This window comes from Bufo bufo, chromosome 5 (genome assembly GCF_905171765.1).
Source record: "Bufo bufo chromosome 5, aBufBuf1.1, whole genome shotgun sequence".
Taxonomy (NCBI): Eukaryota; Metazoa; Chordata; class Amphibia; order Anura; family Bufonidae; genus Bufo; species Bufo bufo.
In genome coordinates this window covers 514,626,910-514,651,022 of record NC_053393.1, presented here as the reverse complement: position 1 = coordinate 514,651,022, position 24,113 = coordinate 514,626,910, and the positions used below count along the sequence as shown (strand labels likewise).

At 42.9% G+C, this 24,113-nt stretch overlaps 1 long non-coding RNA gene across 2 annotated transcripts; it reads left to right on the top strand.

Moving 5' to 3' along the window:
• The first annotated feature begins 13 nt into the window (after positions 1–13).
• Positions 14–17,442, top strand: LOC121002239. 2 transcript variants are annotated; one of them, XR_005779260.1, is made up of 5 exons: positions 14–101; positions 409–490; positions 2,602–2,677; positions 4,449–4,511; positions 17,139–17,442. It is a non-coding gene; the product is annotated as an uncharacterized LOC121002239 (long non-coding RNA). The 2 variants fall into 2 exon arrangements; XR_005779261.1 differs by having other exon boundaries at positions 4,449–4,517.
• Positions 17,443–24,113: the final 6,671 nt, after the last annotated feature.

Sequence of the window (24,113 nt, the reverse complement as noted above, 5' to 3'; positions counted from 1 at the left end):
CTTATGATTTCTTTTCAGATGCAAAGGAAAATGGCAGGGAATACGATGTCACATCCATTCTCCTGAAGTATCTCTGAATGCTCCAGAAACTGATAACACAGGTGAGAAGAACACATGCTCTAAGTATTACGGTTTTTGGAGTGTTGCCTCATTCTTCAGGTTTTTATATCCATTGGGCCACAACCCATGGTCATGAAAAGATTGCACCACTTCACCATTGCTGCTGTATTTTTTTGGTATATATTGTACGGTATGGGAACAGGAACGTTTGCTGGAACATGTAGGTTTTAGCATTAGGATGGAGGTATCCCCAATGTGTACATGTAGCAACCCCTTAAGATCCATAAAACCAGTAATTTTTTTTAATGATTTTACTAAATTTGGGATATGTGTCTTCTATCCATACAGGTCTGTGGATTGGTATTAGTATTGGATTAGCGTTTCTATTGACGGGAGCTATTATTGTCTTCTTATTCTACTCCTGTAAAAGGTAAGCTGGTTCCTCTATTTACTGGGTCTCATAGCAAGCAGTTTATCACACTTAGCAGTACTAGAAATGAAAGCTGGAAAAAATGGTGCCATGCTCCTTTGGATCCTGTATTATGGAGGTATGAAATAGAGGGAAATATAGCAGGGCCTTATGTACCTCCATGGATGCCTTATTATGGTTTCATACAACACAGAGGTATAATGGGTCCATTAGTCCACAGATATGTGATAAATTTCAGGTAGCTAGATAGAGGGATGTATGGTAAAATTTATAAAGAATTCAGAATTATAGCTTCTAAAAATTTGCAATATAGGGTTTTGCAATTTTTTGGCCTTACTTACGCAAACATTTGTGACTTTTTGCATTTTCACAAAACTAACTCCAGTTTTGAAAAGTGGCTGGGACATTAGCTATGGTAATTAATTTCACTCCAGATTTAACACTTATTTAAAAGTAGCAATAAAAGTCACAAATGACTATAAGGAAGGGGGGTGGCATAAAAAACTGGAGTAGCATTTCTGTCGGGTATCAAATTTAACAATGTGCGACTTTTGATAAATTTGGTGCAAAGTACACCATCGCAGACTCAAGCAAAATTGGTAAAAACTTTAAGAAAATAATTGAAGCTGGAACTAGAAATCCAAAGTATTGATCCTGGAAGATTGCAGGGTTTCTTTACCACAATGGATGTTTTCAGTTCAGAAACAAAATGTTCTTCAGGAGAACATACAAAAATCAATACTCTACAACCTTTCTACTTAACCCCCCTGTGGCCCCTTAAAAGACACACAGATTTATTTTTGTAAATATAAATTGCTTTCACAAACGCAAAAAAAAAAATCACACAAATGTTATAGGACTGCTAATGGTTATATGGAGGGAGAAAGCTGCAAAGTTCATGTCCATGGCCACAGGTGGTCGATCAGCTGGACTGTATATACAGTTTGTGATACCCCCAAAACCCCTTGTGAAAATGACTTCTGGTGGATTGTAAAAGAATTCCATTACAAATAGTCTCTTTTCAAGTACCAGCTGTGCTAGGGTTTAGGGCATTAATGGCTAAACTCCAGCACACCAGCGGTGGTGAAACTATGATGCCCAACATGCTCCATTTATTTCTATAGAGTTCTGAGAACAGCCCAGCAAGTGTACATCATGGGAGTCGTAGTTTTACCACAGCTGGAGTTCCGGAGGTTAGCCATCACAGGCATTTATGTCTTGTCCACACAAGACATAAATGCAACAACAAAAAAATAATAATTGGTGAGGAATAGGTGTCAAAATGTGGACATGCCATAGATATTTCTATATATTGCAAATGGTGACATCCACTGCATACATTGGCTAACTGCTGATCTAAAATCCACTTAGGATGGGTATTATAATGTAGTTCCATGCAGAAAATAGACAGCATCAGCCAAGAAAGGTCTAGCTACCCTTGCAGGACCTTTAAAGGGGTTTTTCCGTGAAGACAACTTATCCCTTATCCATAGGATATCTGATCTAGTCGGATACTGCTCTTCACCGGTGGACCCCATTGACTATAATGGGAACCAGCGCGGATCCGACTGGTTTCCAATATAGGTGCCGGTTTTCAAGAGGGCAAAAATTGTTGTATGCAACGGTTTTTGTCTGGCTGAAAGCCGGCATTTGAAAGAAGGAACTGAGCATGTGCGTCCACCTCAGGAAGGTAGACAGAAAAATAAGGAAAAGAGCAAACAGCAGGTGGCGCTATACAGATGCATTTTACTATACTAAATTTTAATTTACATGCAACTACAAAAGTATTAAGATCCAGGTGCTGGTTTGAAAAATGTAGACTATTTTTCATGGGAGAACCCCTTTAATATGGAAATGAGCTACTATTTTTCATGGTTGTACCACATCATCCACAGACTGGACACAGGGGATGTCATTATTTCTCAAACTGCATTCCTTCCTTGACTGACACTTTTATTTTCTCATCCATCTCCGCTTGCGCGGTATATGTGAATAGCAGGAAAATAATATTTGGCTGTTTATAGTCTCGTCCGTTTCGATGTCTCTTCCTTTAAAACTTTATGATCTCGCTATTTAAAATTAATGCTTCCTTTCATTTTATTCTCCAACAGGAAACATAAAGGCAATATTACCAGTGGGTTTTCCAATCCAAATTATGCAGGGAGCAGCACGACTTCTCCGAACGAGGTGCATAAAATCTTTATCAACCATTACAGTGCATTTGCTTTGTTCCACAGAGAAACAGCAAAGCAGCGCTCAGTCTTTATTCATACACTTCTTCTTTAATGAAATACGTTCTTTGTTTAGCAAGTGAGCTGCGTTCACCGGGTCTTGGTGTTATTCTGCTCATACGGAGTACATAATCCTACCCTAAACCTATAGCATAGTATAAAACGCTATACAACACAGTGCTTTACATCAGATAAAGCACTGTAGCTGATGCCTGATGTTATCACTCGTTTGATGACCGGTATGTAAATATGAGGTTTCTGCTATTATTATTTTTCGAAATATCTGATTAATAAGGCAAACTGAGATGAAAATGGGTTGATAAGAAAGTGTTAATCAAAATGGTCGGATGGATACTGTACATCGCCTAACAGTAGTGCTTCAAAGGAGTGTAAGGAGCAAAATGAGAGTGTAAGGCTACATGCACACGAACGTGGTTTGTTTCCGTGTCCGTTCGTTTTTGTTTTTTTTTACGGATAGGATGCGGACCCATTCATTTAAATGGGTCCGCAAAAAATGCAGACAGCACAACGTGTGCTGTCCGCATCAGTATGTCCGTTCCGTAGCCCCGCAAAAAAAATAGAACATGTCCTATTCTTGTCCGTTTTAGGCTTTGTTACAATGGATCCGCCAAAAAAAAAAAAAACGGATGGCATACAGATGTCATCCGTAAAAAAAAATTTGGATACGCAATTTGCGGACCGCAAAACACATACGGTCGTGTGCATGTAGCCTAATGCGAACAGCAAGCACTTCTTTACTCCTAAACTTTTAGGCATCTGTCAGCAGGTTTGTACTCATGACACAGGCTGACCTGTTACATGTGCACTTGGCAGCTGAAGACATCTGTGTTGGTCCCATGTTCATATGTGCCCGCATTGCTGAGAATTATATATTTTTTTAAATAAATGCAAATGAGCCTCTAGGAGCAACGGGGGCGTTACCATTACACCTAGAGGCTCAGCTCTCTCTGCAACCGCTGAGCCCTCTCCACTATAATTAACAAGACCAGGCAGTGTAAATGTCATAACGCCTGGCGCTGTCAATCATACTGCAGAGGACGCGGCAGTTGCAGAGAGAGCAGAGCCTCTAGGTGCAATGGCAACGCCCACGTTGCTCCTAGAGGCTCATTTGCATATCGTAACATATTTTTCTCAGCAATGCGGGCACATATGAACATGGGACCAACACAGATGTCTTCAGCCGCCAAGTGCCCATGTAACAGGTCAGCCAGTGTCATAGGTACAGATCTGTTGAGAGATGCTCTATAATATGGCCGACTTTTTATTAAGATAAGTCACCGATATCAGATCAGTGGGGGTCTGATTCCCAGCACCTTCATAATCAGCTGATTGAAGGGGCTGTGAGGCTCTGGTGACTGCTGCCGTCTCTGTATTGTTCACCAGGCACAGCTCTGTACATTGTGTAGTGACTGTGCCTGGTATTGTAGATGAGTATGAGACAGTGCTACAGAGAACCGCAGTACTAGGCACAATCACTGCAAAATGTAGCAGTAATAAAGTGTGAACAGAGCCGAAGATAGTGTGCAATAAGCTCCAAGGCTCCCCCTTGTGGTTGCTGCAGGTAGACAGAATTTTGTCATTTGTATTTCGATGCAAAAAATGGGAGTTCTGTGTCATAAAAAATATCCTTTCATATGTATTAGTGATTCATTGTAATACTAAGTTTAAACATTTCTTTACTGTTATCATTCATCATTCTCTTGTAGTTTTATAATACGGTGCATCCTAATGTCCATATCAGCGTTTTTCCCTGGAAATCAGCCCATGAGGTACATGTGAGTAATATATTATATGATATATTTAATGATCAACTATATGACGGTAGAAAATAGTTTTGACTGCACAGTATCTGCTTTCGAGGAGATTCTGCAGACGGTGTCTTACTAATATGTACCACCATTGCCCTTCAGTCACAGCAGCCAGGTATAGGAAGATGGAGGCTGGGATTAGGCACTGGATCATTGGTGACTTGGCGCCAATTTATTAGGGATCCCCAAGTCATATGCAAATAAAGATAATTCATTCAATTCATTTCTATTCTACTTTGTTTCAAAAACTTAAGATTTTCTACAAGTTATAAGTAGAGTTGAGCGGACAACCGGATGTTCGGGTTCGGCCGATTCGGCTGAACTTGAAAAAAAAGTTCCGGTTCGGGACCCGAACTTGACCCCGAACCCCATTGAAGTCAATGTGGACCCGAACTTTTGGGCACTAAAATGGCTCTAAAATAGTCCTAAGAAGGGCTAGAGGGCTGCAAAAGGCATCAAAATGTGCTTAAGAGCATGACAACTGTTCTGCAAACAAATGTGGATAGGGAAATAACTTAAAATAACAAAAAATACAGAAAAATTAAAAATAACAATCTGGATCTAGGAGTAGGAGGTTGATGAGGCGGTGGATGGGTGGATGTGGCGGTGTAGGTTGACGTGGCGGTGTAGGTGGAAGCGGCGGTGAAGGAGGAATAGGTAGCCAACACTGATTTGTGTTATTTTTTATTTTTAAATTGGGGTATCCCCCAAAATATTGGGACATATAACAAAATAAAACAAAGAATAAGTGCGCTTGAGTACAAGAATGGATGGTTGAGGCTGGTATAAATGTCTATTCTGCACAAGGTACGGACAAGTTCTGTGGGATCCATGCCTGGTTCATTTTAATAAACGTAAGCTTGTCCACATTGGCTGCGGCCTGTGATAATGCTCTCTGCCGTGCTAAACACACGTTTACACTATAAACTGGCTGCAGGGCAGGTCAGCACCTCCAAGGCTGACAAAGCTTTTCCACATTTCGGCCATGCTAACCCTGCCTTTTCAGGTGCTGGCGGTGCCCCTGCTGCGTTGGCGACCTCTTCTTCCTCCTCTGCCTTCACCTTGTGCTTCCACTGTGCCCCCGCTGTCAGGTGGGAATGCCATCAGCAGCGTTCGCTTGTAGTCGCGCATCTTCCGATCAGTAACAGATGTTTTCACAAAATTTTGTTCCCTGTCAGCAATGCAGAGCAGGGGGTCATTCACGGCAAAAGGGGGTTCATGTCACCCAGCAATAGAACAGAGGAATTTGAGAGATTTAGGCCCCTGTCAGCATATCGTGCGGTTTGGCACTTTTTTTTATTAAAATGGCTCTAAAATAGTCCTTGAAAAGGCTAGAGGGATGTAAAAGGCAGTAAAATGTGCTTAAGAGCATGGCAACTGCTCTGCAAACAAATGTGGATAGAGAAATAACTTAAAATGAAATAAAATAACAAAAAATTACAAATTATTAACCTGAAACTCAGAGAAGGAGGTGGATATGGAGTCGGAGGTTGAGGAGGCGGTGAATGTGGTGTTGTAGGGAAAGGCAGCAATGGAGGAGGAACAGGTAGCCAACAATGTTTTTTTTTTTTTTATTAGTGTAGGTAGCCCCCAAAATATTGGGACAAATAAAAAAAAAGAAAAACAAAGAATCATTGCACTTGACTTGAGTACAAGAATGTATGTTTGATGGTGGTATAAATGTCTATTCTGCACAAGGTACAGACAAGTCTTGTGGGATCCAAGCCTGGTTCATTTTAATGAACGTGAGCTTGTCCACGTTGGCTGTGGACAGGCGGCTGCGTCTGTCTGTAATGACGCCTCCTGCCGTGCTAAATACACGTTCAGAGAGTACACTGGCTGCAGGGCAGGCCAGCACCTCCAAGGCATACAGGGCAAGCTCTGGCCATGTGGACAATTTGGAGACCCAGAAGTTGAATGGGGCAGAACCATCAGTCAGTACGTGTAGGCTTATGCACAGGTAATGTTCCACCATGTTGTTCAAATTCTGCCTCCTGCTAACACGCTCCATATCAGCAGTTGGGGCCGGTTGTTGCGGTGAGGTGACAAAGCTTTTCCACATGTCAGCCATGCTAACCCTGCCTTCTGAGGTGCTGGCGCTGACACAGCTGCGTTGGCGACCTCTTCCTCCTCCCCTGCCTTCGCCTTGTGCTTCCACTTGTCCCCCGGCGTCAGTCGGGAATGCTTTCAGGAGCGCGTCTACCAGCGTGCGCCTGTAGTCGCGCAACTTCCAATCACGCTCCAGTGAGGGAATTAAGGACAGCACATTGTCTTTGTAACGGGGATCCAGCAGGGTGGCCACCGAGTAGTCAGCACACGTTAAAATGTGGGCAACTCTGCAGTCGTTGTGCAGGCACTGCAGCATGTAGTCGCTCATGTGTGCCAGGCTGCCCAGAGGTAAGGACAAGTTGTCCTCTGTGGGAGGCGTATCGTCTGCGTCCTCCGTATCACCCCAGCCACGCACCAGTGATAGGCCCGAGCTGCGTTGGATACCACCCCGCTGTGAACATGCTTCATCCCCATCCTCCTCCTCCTACTCATCCTCCTCCTCGTCCTCCAGTAGTGGGCCCTGGCTGGCCAAGTTTGTACCTGGCCTCTGCTGTTGCAAAAATCCTCTTTCTGAGCCACTTCTAAAAGACTGGCCTGAAAGTGTTAGAGATGACCCCTCTTCCTCCTCCTCGTCCTGGTCCACATCCTCTTCCATCATCGCCCTAAGTGTTTTCTCAAGGAAACATAGAAGTGGTATTGTAACGCTGATAACGGCGTCATCGCCACTGGCCATGTTGGTGGAGTACTCGAAACAGCACAACAGGGCACACAGGTCTCGCATGGAGGCCCAGTCATTGGTGGTGAAGTGGTGCTGTTCCGCAGTGCGACTGACCCGTGCGTGCTGCAGCTGAAACTCCACTACGGCCTGCTGCTGCTCGCACAGTCTCTCCAGCATGTGCAAGGTGGAGTTCCACCTAGTGGGCACGTCGCATATGAGGCGGTGAGTGGGAAGGCCGAAGTTACGCTGTAGAGCAGACAGCCGAGCGGCAGCAGGATGAGAACGCTGGAAGCGCGCACAGACGGCCCGCACTTTATGCAGCAGCTCAGACATGTCGTGGTAGTTGTGAATGAATTTCTGCACCACCAAATTCAGCACATGCCCCAGGCAAGGGATGTGCGTCAAACCGGCTAGTCCCAGAGCTGCAACGAGATTTCGCCCATTATCACACACCACCAGGCCGGGCTTGAGGCCCACTGGCAGCAACCACTCGTCGGTCTGTTGTTCTATACCCCGCTACAACTCCTGCGCGGTGTGGGGCCTGTCCCCCAAACACATCAGTTTCAGAATGGCCTGCTGACGTTTACCCCTGGCTGTGCTGAAGTTGGTGGTGAAGGTCTGTCGCTGACCGGATGAGGAGGTGGTAGAAGATGAGGAGGAAGCCGAGTAGGAAGAGGAGGCAACAGGAGGCAAAGAATGATGCCCTGCGATCCTTGGTGGCAGAAGGACGTGCGCCAAACAGCTCTCTGCCTGGGGCCCAGCCGCCACTACATTTACCCAGTGTGCAGTTAGGGAGATATAGCGTCCCCGGCTGTGCTTACTGGTCCACGTATCTGTGGTTAGGTGGACCTTGCCACAGATGGCGTTGCGCAGTGCACACTTGATTTTATCCGATACTTGATTGTGCAGTGAGGGCACAGCTCTCCCGCAGAAGTAATGGCGGCTGGGAACGACGTACTGTGGGACAGCAAGCGACATGAGCTGTTTGAAGTTGTCCGTCTCCACCAGCCTGAATGACAGCATTTCAAAGGCCAGCAGTTTAGAAATGCTGGCATTCAGGGCAAGGGATCGAGGGTGGCTAGGTGGGAATTTATGCTTTCTCTCAAAGGTTTGTGAGATGGAGAGCTGAATGCTTCCGTGTGACATGGTGGAGATGCTTGGTGACGGAGGTGTTGTTGTTGGTGGCACATCCTCTGTTTGCTGGGCGGCAGGTGCCAACGTTCCTCCAGAAGCGGAGGAAGAGGCCGAGGCAGCAGCAGAAGAGGGAGCAGGAGGGGCCTGAGCCCTTTCTTGGTTTTGAAGGTGCTTACTCCACTGCAGCCCGTGTCTTGCATGTAGATGCCTGGTCATGCAGGTTGTGCTAAGGTTCAGAACGTTAATGCCTCGCTTCAGGCTCTAATGGCACAGCGTGCAAACCACTCGGGTCTTGTCATCAGCACATTGTGTGAAGAAGTGCCATGCCAGGGAACTCCTTGAAGCTGCCTTTGGTGTGCTCGGTCCCTGTTGACGGTGGCCAGTAGCAGGCGAACTGTTTTGACGACGGCTGCACTGCTTTTGCAACCTGCTCCCGCTTTTGCTACGCTGTTGGCTCGGTCTCACCACTGCCTCTTCCTCCGAACTCTGAAAGTCAGTGGCACGACCTTCATTCCATGTGGGGTCTAGGACCTCATCATCCCCTGCATCATCTTCCACCCAGTCTTCCTCCCTGACCTCCTTTTCGGTCTGCACACTGCAGAAAGACGCAGCAGTTGACACCTGTGTTTCGTTATCATCAGAGACATGCTGAGGTGGTATTCCCATGTCCTCATCAGGAAACATAAGTGGTTGTGCGTCAGTGCATTCTATGTCTTCCACCCCTGGGGAAGGGCTAGGTGGATGCCCTTGGGAAACCCTGCCAGCAGAGTCTTCAAACAGCATAAGAGACTGCTGCATGACTTGAGGCTCAGACAGGTTCCCCGATATGCACGGGGTTGATGTGACAGACTGATGGGCATGGGTTTCAGGCGCCACCTGTGTGCTTTCTGCAGAAGACTGGGTGGGAGATAATGTGAACGTGCTGGATCCACTGTCGGCCACCCAATTGACTAGCGCCTGTACTTGCTCAGGCCTTACCATCCTTAGAACGGCATTAGGCCCGACCAAATATCGCTGTAGATTCTGGCGGCTACTGGGACCTGAGGTAGTAGGTTCAGTAGGACGTGTAGCTGTGGCAGAACGGCCACGTCCTCTCCCTGCACCAGAGGCTCCACCAACACCACCACCATGACCATGACCGCGTCCCTTATTAGATGTTTGCCTCATAGTTAGCATTCACAAAGCAAAGTAAAAAGTGGTTAAGTATGTTAAAAATAATTAACCGCCAATATAAACCCTGATGTAGGGTATTGCACTCTATATTTTTTTTTAACTCTATATGACAGCGGTATTTGTGGCCTAAATGTGACACTCACTTATGTATGTCTTATCACAGATGTGCAGTATATTAGAGTTTTTTTTTCACCCCAGTAACCAAAATGCTGTATTTCTGTCCTAAATGTGACAGTGACTTATGCACATGTAATCACAGATGTGCAGTATATTAGAGGCTTTTTTCACCCCAGTATGCCAAAGCCGTATTTATGGCCTAAATGTGACAGTGACTTATGCACGTGTAATCACAGATGTGCAGTATATTAGAGGGTTTTTTCACCCTAGCCAAAAAGCTGTATTTATAGCCTAAATGTGACAGGGACTTATGCACGTGTAATAACAGATGTGCAGTATATTAGAGGCTTTTTTCACCCCAGTATGCCAAAGCCGTATTTATGGCCAAAATGTGACAGTGACTTATGCAGTGTAATCACAGATGTGCAGTATATTAGAGGTTTTTTTCACCCTAACCAAAAAGCTGTATTTATAGCCTAAATGTAACAGTGACTTATGCACGTGTAATCACAGATGTGCAGTATATTAGAGGCTTTTTTCACCCTAACCAAAAATCCGTATTTATGGCCTAAATGTGACAGCCACTTATGCTTGTCTAATCCCAGATGTGCAGTATATTAGAGGATTTTTTTCACCCCAGTATGCCAAAGCTGTATTTCTGGACTTGCAGATAGCCTATGCTGGTGCACTATCGTTGCATAAAATGGCTGCCGATCATGTATTGATATTGACTAACTGAAGAAGAAAAAAATTCGTTTTCAGCAGTAGTAGTTGGCTCAGGGCCGGCTTAAAAAAATTGTGCACTGCACCCACAAAACACTTTTTCTGTAGATCGTTGAGTACATAAACCAGTTCTTGATAAGATTTCTCCCTGATCTCTCCCTCACAGCAGCTGCAGCCTCTCCCTACACTAATCCAAGCAGAGTGATGGGCGGTGCTACGTGACTCCAGCTTAATTAGAGGCTGGGTCACATGCTGCAGTTGGCCAGTCACAGCCATGCCAATAGTAGGCATGGCTGTGATGGCCTTTTGGGGCAAGTAGTATGACGCTTGTTGATTGGCAGCCTTTCAAAAAGTGCTATAAAATTCGCGGAACACCGAACCCGAACTTTTACGTAAATGTTCGGGTTCGGGTCTGGGTGCCGAAAATCCTAAAGTTCGGTACGAACCCGAACTTTACAGTTCGGGTTCGCTCAACTCTAGTTATAAGAACTTCTATATAGATAGGTAAACCTTTGCTGTAAGGGGAAGATTTTATCTGCAGGGTAATCCTCATAATAATGGTGGATGTAGAACTGGGATAATAATAATGGCTGCTCTATTGTTTTATTGATAAAGATATCCACAGATGACTATTGCATTGATCAGTGTAATGTGTGATGATCTAATTGAGTCACTCATTCTCTTCCCTCTCTGGTCTCAGTGATGGCCTGACTGAGAAAGTTAAGAGAAACTGTTTACGGTGCTAAAAGTCCAAACAAAGAGGAACTTAAAGAGCCAGGACAGAAAGTAGAATCCATGGGGTGACTTCAAAATATTCTATCCAGAAAACCATCCAGCCAATTTCTATAAAGAAAAATTTCATAGAATATTCACATACAGGATGTTAATATGTGACACAAACATTTTGATGGAAGTGTCCGTTAAGAAGCTGTGACTCCATTCTATTTCCTTACTTTCACAAAGGTTCTGTTACAATGTATTAGTAACAGTAGGAGCTTTCAGCCTGGAATTCTATATAAATATGTCTGCTGCTTCTGTGGTCCAGAGAATTGTCCACATTGAAACACTAGCAAGTTCTCAACACTCAGGGGGATATTTGTCAAATCAAATACGTCAATTTTATGGCTTAAAAAAGTCGCAAGTCAAAAGTCTATTGTGGCATTTTCTGAGACATTTGGTGAGCCTAGCCACTTATCAAAGTGGTCTATGTTTACAGGACAAAAAAGAGGTTAGACTTGGATTATGACTCATTTTACTAAGTGAGACTTTTGAAAAAGTCACACAAATGTTGCATCTCCATGACAGGCAACCCCCGGTCTACTTTGACACATATAGATGTATACCACATTGCAAGCGTGCCAAATTATTATTGAAGGCCACCTGTCAGCAGATTTTTCCTTTTGAAACCTGTTACATGTGTGCTTGGCAGCTGAAGGCATCTGTGTCGGTCCCATGTTCACATGTGCCCACATTACTGAGAAAAGTGATGTTTTAATATATGCAAATGAGCCTCTAGGAGCAACGGGGGCGTTGCCATTACACCTAGAGGCAACTGCCGCACCCTCTCCACTTTGATTGACAGGACCAGGCAGTGAAAACGTCATCACAGCTGGCCCTAACTTTTCCTAAAGTCAATCAAGGTAACATAGTAACATAGTTACTATGCAGAGGGCACAGCAGTTGCAGAGAGAGCAGAGCCTCTAGGTGTAATGACAACGCCCCCATTGTTCCTAGAGGCTCATTTGCATATATTAACATGTTTTTCTCAGCAATGCGGACACATATGAACATGGGACCAACACAGATGCCTTCAGCTGCCAAGTGCACATGTAACAGGTCAGCCAGTGTCATAGGTACAAAACTGCTGACAGATGGCTTTTAAGGCGCATCATTTCATAAATTTGACACAGACAAACAAAGCAAAGACACAAAATCACCCACAAATAATAAATATCCCCCTCAGGAGTCAGGACTTATTTTCAGCCTCTATTTAGAAAAAAAAAAACGTTTGCTTTTGTAAAGCCAAGATCTTGAAACTGTGAAGAATAAAAAAGTATAATAGGAAGTTGCATAACTTTTTTTTTGCCTAAGATTGGAAAATCCCTTTAAACTTATACTTTTGCATCAAGACCCATTCAACTTGAATTGGTCCGTGATCCGTCCGCACCGCAAAAAAATAGAACAAGTTCTATTGTTTTGCGGTGCGGAGGCACGGACAGAAACACCACGGAAGCAGTCTGTAGTGCTTCCGTGGGGTTCCGATCTGTGCTTCCGTTCCGCATTTCCGTGATTGCGGACCCATTCAAGTGAATGGGTCCGCATCTGTGATGCGGAGTGCACACGGGCCGGTGCCCGTGTATTGCGGACCCGTCATATTGCAGGCCGCAATACGGCCACAGGCACACAATGTTCGTGTGCAAGAGGCCTAAACCGCATAGTCTGATCCTGCATGTGTTTCTACCTTTCCTGTGCAGAAGGCAAGAAGAGTATGTAAGGGAGTAGCATGTGAATGTAGGATCAGAATATGCACAAAACCACAAATCTGAGGTTTACCCACACTTTCAGAATTGCAAACTACAGAGTACAAACCCCCGGATGCTGGCACGCTTGCTCACCATTCCCTGCTGAGTAGACCCAGAACATGATGAATGTTACACGGACATCCTCGTCTCATCCCGTTCATTACATTATCTGTTTGCATGAGGAACGGCTATCTGTGAATTGTAACTGACAACAAAGTACCTCAGGGATGGTTTCCAGTGCACAGATTAAAATGATGAACCTGAGGCCATGGTGATAACATGGAGAGATCTTTTCTGAAGAGCGTGAGGAGTGAGACTTGTAGCCATCTTGTTGTCCTATATCAACCACTTGTAGATGAGCATCTAGCTATTCCCGCAGGCACATCCAGTAGTGCTACTGATTGATTCTTTGATGCTGAAGTAAAAGGAGAATTATTTCCTTTGATTGCAACATTGTAACAGGTTGTAGACCTCTTCATCATAATTAAGGAGGTTGTGTCATCCAGATAGCCCCTTTTAACCCCTTTAATACAGATAGGCATCCATGTATATCCAGTGCAGGAGCTGGCTAACGCAGAATGCCACAGGAGGCCAACTCTTCCTGACAACTGGACTCTGGCTGAAATCAATAACAGACAATAACATTTAGCTTCTTAGATGCCATGATCAATAGTGAGTGTGGCATCTATATGGTTTTTCAGACGGAGGGTGCTCCCTCTTTTAGGCAGCCTACCAATGTGATCGGGGGTGCTGATGGGTTTCTATGGCAGCCAGGAACCTAACAATGGCCTTTAGGTCCACCATGGCTGAAAGTGAGACCATGCTAGAGGAATACCCTAATAGAATGCTTGTCAGTATTCTGGGGTAAACTGTGTATATTGAAGCTTTATAACAGCAATTGTGAAGTCCCCCAGTGCCAGTAAAAAAAAAAAAAAAGTCAATAAAGTAGATAAAATGTGTTAAATAGCGTACGGTAAAAAAAAATGCACAGCAATCACCACAATTACAACAACAGAATTGCTTTTTTACATTACCCCCAAAATAATAAAACCCCTCAAGATGATACCAATGAAAACTACTCATCCTGTAATAAACAAGGCAAGATACGCTACATCACGGAAATTAAAAACATGAAAATGAAACAACACAACTGGTGTTTAGCAGTAGTATAACATAAAAAAGCCACACGTAATCGGTATCATGATAATTTCACCAACCTATAGAAAAATAGTAGCACTTTATGCATGCTGCATAGGTAGCAAACAGAGGCTTGCAGGGGGAAGCGTAGGGTGGGAGCGGTAGCTGCAGCAATGATGGCGGTAATAGTTCTCATTGTTATTGTGGCAATCCCTCTCCAGCTTTCACTAGGGAGTTGAAGTATAGTGAAGAGAGGGTGCACCCTTGTTGACTCAGGGCACACCCTGGACATGGGAGAGTCTCCTGTCTGGGGATAGCTGGGGTGCCTTTGATGTTAGATGGCTGGGTAGTGGGGAGCAGGGCAGGAGAGCAGATAGAGGGCTGAAGAAAGGACCAGACCTTCTGGATTATATTAGGATAAAGACTTTTACTTAATAGATGATGGGTGTCATAGTGCAAATACAAGAAGTAGGCTTCTCAAGTTCTCAAATTTCATAAAGTAAGCTTTTTCCAATGGCTTTGTATAGAGAATAGGTAATATGATGGTTCCCGCCAAGTCTGTCTCTAGATACCATGCAATCTTCCCATATGACCAAAAGTGTGCAATCGCTCTCATTATTTCTCTACAATGCCCAAGTAAGGTGTGCAGTCCTAGATCAGATGACCAGTCCATCTCAGAATGTGGTGGGCACCAGAAGCTATCAACCCTCACCATATGCAGTAAAGTCCAAAGCCGTAAATGTTACCTTTACTATCACTGTCCAAGTGCGGCCTCTTTATGGTCCTCAACCATCTGCAGATATTCAATGCTTCTTTCTCTGAGGTTGGATCCTAGTAAAGTTGCTTTTCTGTCAGATTTCACTCACACAGTTATGGTGTCTCCATGGATAAATCCTGCTTCAGCAATTTAAAGGCTTTCCTTCTAACCTACTTGTCAGCAGCACATACAGAAATGGTCCTCTAGCTTGCTTACCAGAATTCTCACTGACCAGGGAAAACTGAGGACAGCCCACTACCCAGTAATTGTTAGCAAGGCTGCCAGCTTAAATATTTCCTCCCATACATAACTTTTTAGAATATCTAATGCATATTTATCGTCTCAGTAAACATCCTAATAACTTTAAAGTGAACTTTTTTTTTATATACAGTGAATATAAAAAGTCTACACACCCCTGTTAAAATGTCAGGTTTCTGTGCTGTAAAAAAATGAGACAAAGAAATCATTTCAGAACTTTTTCCACCTTTAATGTGACCTATAAACTGTACCACTTAATTGAAAAACAAACTGAAATTTTTTAGGTGGAGGGAAGAAAAAAAAACCTAAAATAATGTGGTTGCATAAGTGTGCACACCCTCTTATAACTGGGGATGTAGCTGTGTTCAGAATTAAGCAATCACATTCAGAATCATGTTAGATAGTAGTCAGCATACACCGGCCATCATTTAAAGTGCCTCTTATTAACCCCAAATAAAGTTCAGCTGCTCTAGTTGGTCTTTCCTGATATTTTCTTAGTCGCATCCCACAGCAAAAGCCATGGTCCACAGAGAGCTTCCAAAGCATCAGAGGGATCTCATTGTTATAAGGTATCAGTCAGGAGAAGGGTACAAAAGAATTTCCAAGGCATTAGATATACCATGGAACACAGTGAAGACAGTCATCATCAAGTAGAGAAAATATGGCACAACAGTGACATTACCAAGAACTGGATGTCCCTCCAATATTGATGAAAGACAAGAAGAAAACTGGTCTGGGAGGCTACTAAGAGGCCTACAGCAACATTAAAGGAGCTGCAGGAATATCTGGCAAGTACTGGCTGTGTGGTACTTGTGACAATATTCTTCATATGTCTGGGCTATGGGGTAGAGTGGCAAGACGAAAGCCTTTTCTTACGAAGAAAAACATCCAAGCCAGGTTATATTTTGTAAAAACACATCTGAAGTCTCCCAAAAGCATGTGGGAAAAGGTGTTATGGTCTGATGAAACCAAAACCAAAACTTTTTGGCCATAATTCTAAAAGATATGTTTGGCCCAAAAACAACACTGCACATCACCAAAAGAACACCATACCCACAGTGAAGCATGGTGGTGGCAGCATCATGCCAAGGGGATGTTTTTCTTCAGCTGGAACTGGGGCCTTAGTTAAGCTACAGGGAATTATGAACAGTTCCAAATACCAGTCAATATTGGCACAAAACCTTCAGGCTTCTGCTGGAAAGCTGAACATGAAGAGGAACTTTATCTTTCAGCATGACAACGACCCAAAGCATTCATCCAAATCAACCAAGGAATGGCTTCACCAGAAGAAAATTAAAGTTTTGGAATGGCCCAGTCAGAGCTCAGACCTGAATCCGATTGAAAATCTGTGGGGTGATCTGAAGAGGGCTGTGCACAGGAGATGCCCTCGCAATCTGACAGATTTGGAGTGTTTTTGCAAAGAAGAGTGGGCAGATCTTGCCAAGTCAAAATGTGCCATGCTGATAGACTCATACCCAAAAAGACTGAGTGCTGTAATAAAATTAAAAGGTGCTTCAACAAAGTATTAGTTTAAGGGTGTGCACACTTATGCAACCATATTATTTTATTTTTATATTTTTTCTTCCCTCTACCTAAAAGATTTCAGTTTGTTTTTCCATTGAGTTGTACAGTTTATAGGTCACATTAAAGGTGGAGAAAGTTCTGAAATGATTTATCTTTGTCTCATTTTTTCACATCACAGAAACCTTACATTTAACAGGGGTGTGTAGACTTTTTATATCCACTGTATTTCCAGGAGGCATAACAAAGCAACAACAAATCACAGATTTCTAAAAAAAAAAGCCACAAAATTGTTATTTCATGAAGAATGCAAATATTTAGCTAGACGTGTCAGGAGCGGTGACAGGTCCTCTTTAAATCCCAGAAGCACTATTATTTCTAGTAGCTAATCAGACACTATTTACTCATTTACTGTAGATATTATTTATATGACTTTCTAGAAGAAATGCGTTCTTTCTAATCATATTTTTATCTCGTAGGGTTCCAGGAAGGCCTGTTCATTCTCCAACCCTCTGTATGGCAAAAAAGAAGACCTGTAATTTCCATGTCACCTTCATCTCGCTGCGTGCAGAAATTTTTTAGAGATAAATTATGATATCATTTACAGAGGCAGCGATTGTTAATGTAAATACCGCCTGCTGCTGCAGACAGACAAAGCAGGTAATAAGTGCTTTCTGCGTGACAGATATTAATACTCGCCATCGGCTCGCGGGGAAAAGCGCCTGCAAATGGATGAGTTACTGGCGGATAATGGAGCCAAACATTACCACATGGAAGAAATCCATCTCCCTCTATATTATTTCTATACATGTTTAAAATCAAATAATTGGGACAAAGATCATTATATGATTAAATCTTATGTAAACCTTCACATTGTGTGGTTTGAGTTTCTTGGGATTGTCCCACAAAAAATATTCTACATTTTCCAAGCCAGCACCTGGATCTGAATACTTTTGTAATTGGAAATTAAAAAATTTCCTATAGCTACTGAGTTATTCAATAAAATCAATCTGTATAGCGCCACCTGCTGTTTGCTATTTTTCTAATTTCTCTGTCCTGCTCACTGAGATGGGCGCGCAGCTCTGTATGGGCTATGCATAGGGTTGCCACCTGTGCATGATTACTAATGAGCGATACTGTTGTGGAGCGCTCATTAGTACAGACTTTGCCATTCCCTTTTCTGCTTGTGTTAAATTTTTTTTTTTATAAAACCCACCTCATCCATCTGATCGCGCTGCTGGGAACACTCGCTGCTCACTGGATGCACAGAAGAGGAACAGGAACGTCATCGTCAAGAGTGGGGAAGGGGTCATTAATAATACTGTGTCCTCTAAAGGAGGCATTATTAATACTGGGAGCCACTAATGGAGAAAAAGTAATAGGGGGGGACAACAATGGGGGCATTCATTTTACTGGGGGCCATTAATAGGGGCCTTTTTAATACTAAGGGCCACTAATGGGGGCCCTATTAATACTGGAGGCCACTAATGGGGCCTTATTAATACTGGAAGCCACTAATGGGGGAAAAGTAATAGGGTGGCACCAATGGGGGCATTAATTTTACTAGGGGCCTTATTAATACCTCAGGCAACTAATGAGGGCCTTATTAATACTGGGGGCCACTAATGGTGCATTATTAATACTGGAGGCCACTAATGGAGGAATAGTAATACTAGGGGGGCACCACTGCTGGCAATAATTTTACTGGGGGCCACTAATGGGGCCTTATTATTACTAGGGGCCACTAATGGGTCATTGATAATACTAGGGCCACTAATGGAGCATTATTAATCCTGGTGGCCGCTAATGGGGCATTATTAACACTGGGGCCACTAATGTGGGGGTTATTAATACTGGGGTCCACTAATGGGGCATTATTAATACTGGCAGCCACTAATGGGGGCCTTAATAATACTTTCGGGGCCTTAATAATACTTTTGGCCACTAATGGTGCATAATTAATACTGGGAGCCACTAATGGGGCCTTATTAATACTGGGAGCCACTAATGGGGCATTATTAATACTGGGAGCCACTAATGGGGCATTATTAATACTGGGAGCCACTAATGGGGCATTATTAATGCTGGGGGCCACTAATGGGGGCGTTATTAATACTGGGGTCCACTAATGGGGCATTATTAATACTGGGAGCCACTAATGGGGGCCTTAATAATACTTTCGGCCACTAATGGGGCATAATTAATACTTTCGGCCACTAATGGCGCATAATTAATACTGGGAGCCACTAATGGGACATTAATAATACTGGGGGCCACTAATGGGACATTTTTAATACTAGCAGGTGCCAACGTGCCACGCCCCCACAGCTTAACTAGGCCGGTATTTTTCAGTATTGAGGTTAAGTAAGTGAGTTTTGGGTCAAAGCTAAATGTAATGATACCTTTCACTTACCATTCCTTCATTTATTATGGGGGAAAAAAAGTATCTTTAATCTGTATGTAAATTAGCAGTTAGGTGCACTGAGGGCCCAAGCCACTCTGTACACCCTTGCTCCTCCTTCTTCCCCCTTCTTGATAGGCAGGGCCAGGTTCCTGTATAGTCATCTTACCCATCCCTATCTTCCTTGAGCCATAACTTTTTTAATTTTCTGTTTACATAGCTGTATAGGGCTTTTTTTCCCCAGAACAAGTTGTGCTTTCAAATGCCACCATTTAATATAGCATACAATGTAGTGGGAAGTGAGAAACAAATTCCAAATGGGGTGGAATAGGAAAAAAAAAAACACACAATTCCTTCACTGGTTTTGTTCCACACTGCGTTTCCTTTGTTGCAAAACCCGCCAGCCGTGACACTCACTGCACGCGCGAGCGAGCGCCATTTTTGCACTTTGTTCACTTGGTGCTGTGCTTGGTAAACTGCAAAGAGTCTGCAGCACGCACCATAGCTTCAGTGAGTGCAGCAGCTTCCTCAAACAGCTGATCGACAGGGGTGCAGGGAGTTAAACCTCCATCGATCTCATTGATGCCATCAATAAGAAAATTGTGGAGAACCCCTTTAACCCCTTAATGACCAATTACATAATGTGACTTGCCACATTTTGACGTACTAATAAGTCATGGTGATCGGGCGGGCCCAGCATTCCCTGATAGCCGGGCCCCTGCTGTATCTGGCAGCATCGCTTTAAAAGCCGATGCCAGCTGACCGCAGCATAGAAAGTATTTGCGACGGGCGAGGGAGCGCATCGGGTCCCCGCGCTGCTGTGGCGGGGACCCGGTGGGTGAGAAGGCAGCCCCATGCCTTGCAGAATCTGCCCAATGCCTTGCAAGGCATCGGGACCTGTCTTCTACGGGGCCGTGGAGATCCAGCCCCAGGCCCGGTCTCCTAGGCAACCTGTTAGTGTATTACTCATTGTAAGCCCTCATGCACACGACCGTATGTATTTTGCGCAAAATATGGATGACGTCCGCGTGCCTTCCGTATTTTGCAGAATGGAACAGCTTGCCCCTAATAAAACAGTCCTATCTTTGTCTGTAATGCGGACAATAATAGTACATACGGAACGGAAATACGGACATACGGAAACGGAATGGAGTAGCTTCAGGACACGGAAAGAAAATACGTTCATGTGCATGAGACCTAATACACTAACAGACAATGCATTACAATACAGATGTATTGTAATGCATTGCAGAGGAAATCAGGACCCCTACAAGTGGAAGTGGGACTAAAATAAAGTTTGGAAAAAAAAATTAAAGAAAGTGTTTTAATAAAAAAATTTAGTTTCAAGTAAAAAAAAAAAAAAGCCCCTTTCCCCCGATTTTATAATAAGAAAAATAGGAAAAAATGAAAAAACACATATTGGGTATCGCCCCATCCGACCGATAAACACTGTAAAAAATACTAAATGTGTCAAAAAAAGCAATTTTTGTCAACTTACATCACAAAAAGTACAACACCAAACGATCGAAAAAGGCATATGTCCCCCAAAATGGTACCAATAAACCCGTCACCTCATCCCACAAAAATTGAGCCTCTACTTAAGACAATCACCCAAAAATTTAAAAAAAATATAGCTCTCAGAATATGGAGACACAAGAACATATTTTTTTTTGTTTAAAAAATTCTATTATTGTGTTAAAGTGAAATAAAATAAAAAAAAGTAGACATCCGTAACAACCAGCTCTATAAAAATATCACATGACTTAACCCCTCAGGTAAACACTGTAATTTTTTTTTTATAGAAACAGTGTCAAAAAAGCCATTTTTGTCACCTACTGTCACAGTTGTTACCTCTGACTGTGACCTTCCGCCCTTGCTCGTTCGGCGCTCCTCGCTGAAGTTTCGTTCCTGTGTGTCATTTGTGGTTCTTTATGGGTTAACTCCCCTGTGTGCCTATTAGGAGTTAATCCTCTGTCTGCTCCATGGGTGTGGTCTCTCTGCTTCACCCATGGAACCTGTATATAAGGCTGAGGTTTCCTCAGTTCTGGGTCAGCTCTCCTGGTGTGTGTTGTCTTGTGCTGTTCCAGGTTTGTACTCTGTCTCCCATGCTGCTGACCCATGGGATCCGTGTCTGTCTGCTTGTGCTCTGTGGGTTTCCCTACTTGTTCATTTGCGTCCTCTTTCCTGTCTATTTAGATGTCCTCTTTCCTGTCTTTCTGTTATCTGTTCTGCCAGTTATGTTTTAGTTACTTTGTGTTTATTCTGATGTCTGTGTTCAGCAAGCCTTTGCAGCAGAGTGGCATGACAAGGCCATGCAGTTTACTACTGGTGGAGCAAGTCCTTCTCTGCTCATTGCCACTCCTGCTCCCTTGCGTGAACTCCTGCTCATATTATTAGTTCCCCTGTTTTGTATTCATATGTCTGTGTTCAGCAAGCCTTTGCAGCAGAGTGGCATGACAAGGCCATGCAGTTTACTACTGGTGGAGCAAGTCCTTCTCTGCTCATTGCCACTCCTGCTCCCTTGCATGAACTCCTGCTTGTGTTATTATTTGCCCTGTTTTGTATTTGCCTGTATGTTATGTTTGCCTATGTGCCGTCGGTACCTTCTGGTACCTGTTGTCCATTCGCTCCTGCTGTCACTGTCTAGGTCACGCTCCAGAGTGGACCCTGGCAACTTCCTGCGGCTAAGTCTAACCCTACCATCTAGGGCTCTAGTGAAAACCAGGAGTTGCTTAGTTACGCCCCTCTGGAGTATTACTAGACAGTGGCTCAGTGGGGGTTTTGTCCCACTGTGCTGACGGTACATAGAGCTCATGTTTTATCTGTGCTGCTTTCCATGTTTCTGTTTGTGCAATAAACTCTTATGTGTCTGTACCTGATTTCCGTTTATTGCTTGACGATGCGGTGGTCTCTCCTGGGACCGCCAACTCGTGACACCTACCATCACAAAAAGTGCACCACCAAGCGATCAAAAAGGTGTATGCCCCTCAAAATAGTACCAATCAAACCTTCACCTCATCCCATAAAAAATGAGACCCTACATAGGACAATCGGACAAAAAAAAAAAAAGCTATGACTCTCAGACTATGGAGACACTAAAACATTTTGGTTAAAAAAATGCTATTGTGTAAAACTTAAATAAATAAGAAAAAGTATACATATTACTTATTGCCACATCCGTAACGACCTGCTCTATAAAAAATATCACATGACCTAACCCCTCAGATTAATGCCGTAAAAATAAATAAGTAAAAACTGTGCCAAAACAACCAATTTTTTGGTAACCTTGCCCCATAAAGTGTAATAATGAATTATCAAAAAATGATATGCACCCAAAAATAGTAGCAATAAAAACATCAACTCTTTCTTCAAAAAATGAGCCTCTGCACAAGACGATCGGTAGAAAAATAAAAAAATATGGCATTCAGAAAATGGAGACACAAACAATTTTTTTCAAAAATGTTTTATTATGTAAAACTGAAACAAACAAAGAAAGTAGACATATTTAATATAATCGCGTCTGTAACAACCTGCTCTATAAAAATAGCACATGATCTAGTCAGATGATCGTTGTAAAAAACAAAAATAAAAACGGTGCCAAACCAGCCATTTTCTAGTTACCTTGCCTCACAAAAAACGTAATATAGAGCATTTAAAAATCATATGTACTTCAAAATAGTACCAATATAACTGTTACCTTATCCCGCAGTTTCCAAAATGGGGTCACTTTTTGATTGTTTCTACTGTAGGGGTGCATCTGGGAGGCTTCAAATGGGACATGGTGTCTAAAAACCATTCCAGCAAAATCTGCCCTCCAAAAACCATATGGCGTTCCTTTTCTTCTGCGCCCTGTCGTGTGCCCTTACATCAGTTTACCGCATATGTCGGGTGTTTCTGTAAACCGCAGAATTTGAGTAATATATATTTTAAGTTTTGTTTCGCTGTTAACCCTCGATGTGTTAAAGAAAAAAAATAGATTAAAATGGAAAATCTGCCAAAAAAAGTGAAATTTAGAAATTTCATCTTCATTTTCCTTTAATTCTTGTCGAATACCTAAAGGGTTAACAAAGTTTGTAAAAATCAGTTTTGAGTACCTTGTAGTAGTTTCTACAATTGGTTCATTTATTGGGGGTTTCTACTATGTAAGCCCCACAAAGTGACTTCAGACCTGAACTGATCCTTAAAAAGTGGGTTTTGGAAATTCTTAAAAATAAAAAAAATTATTCTAAAATTATAAGCCTTCTAATATCCTAAAAAAAAAATTTACATTTACAAAATGATGCCAACATAAATTAGACATATAGGGAATGTTAATTAATAAATATTTTATGAGGTATCACTGTTTTAAAAGCAGAGAAATAGAAATTTTGGAAATTGAAAATTTTTCTACATTTTTGGTAAATTTGGGACTTTCTCATAAATAAAGGGGAAATATATTGACTCAAATTTATGACTGTCATGAAGTACAATATGTGACGAGAAAACATTCTCAGAATGGCTTGGATAAGTAAAAGTGTTCCAAAGTTATTACCACATAAAGTGATACATGTCATATTTTCAAAAATAAGCCTGGTCACGAAGGTGCAAAATGGCCCAGTCATTAAGGGGTTAAAGCAGTTTTCTTAAGCTTTGATATGGGAGTAATACCACAGTGTTACCACAGTGTTACCTGTATAGTACATTTTTCGGCAGTTTTCCCTCTCCGCAGGCATCATCTATAATTTTATGTTTTTATAGCTTAGCTCCGAAAGGGGCGGCATTATCTACTATGATTTTATCCCAGCTGTATGCTGCAGGTTAATGGGTGACAGAGCTAGGCAGCCGTATATGATGTGGTGCAGCAGCAGGATCTGCTAAATTAAAGGCACAGCACGGCAATTAGTGTTATTCCACGTGTGAATCCTGCTGCTGCTCCGCATTGTGTACATGCAGCCTCAGACAACACGGCAGCTAAATTTTCTTTTACTGGAAATTATTTAAGCAATTGAATTTTAAAGGTGCAGCTACACCTAGGAGTACCTGTATTACTTAAAGAGGTTGTATCACAAAACTT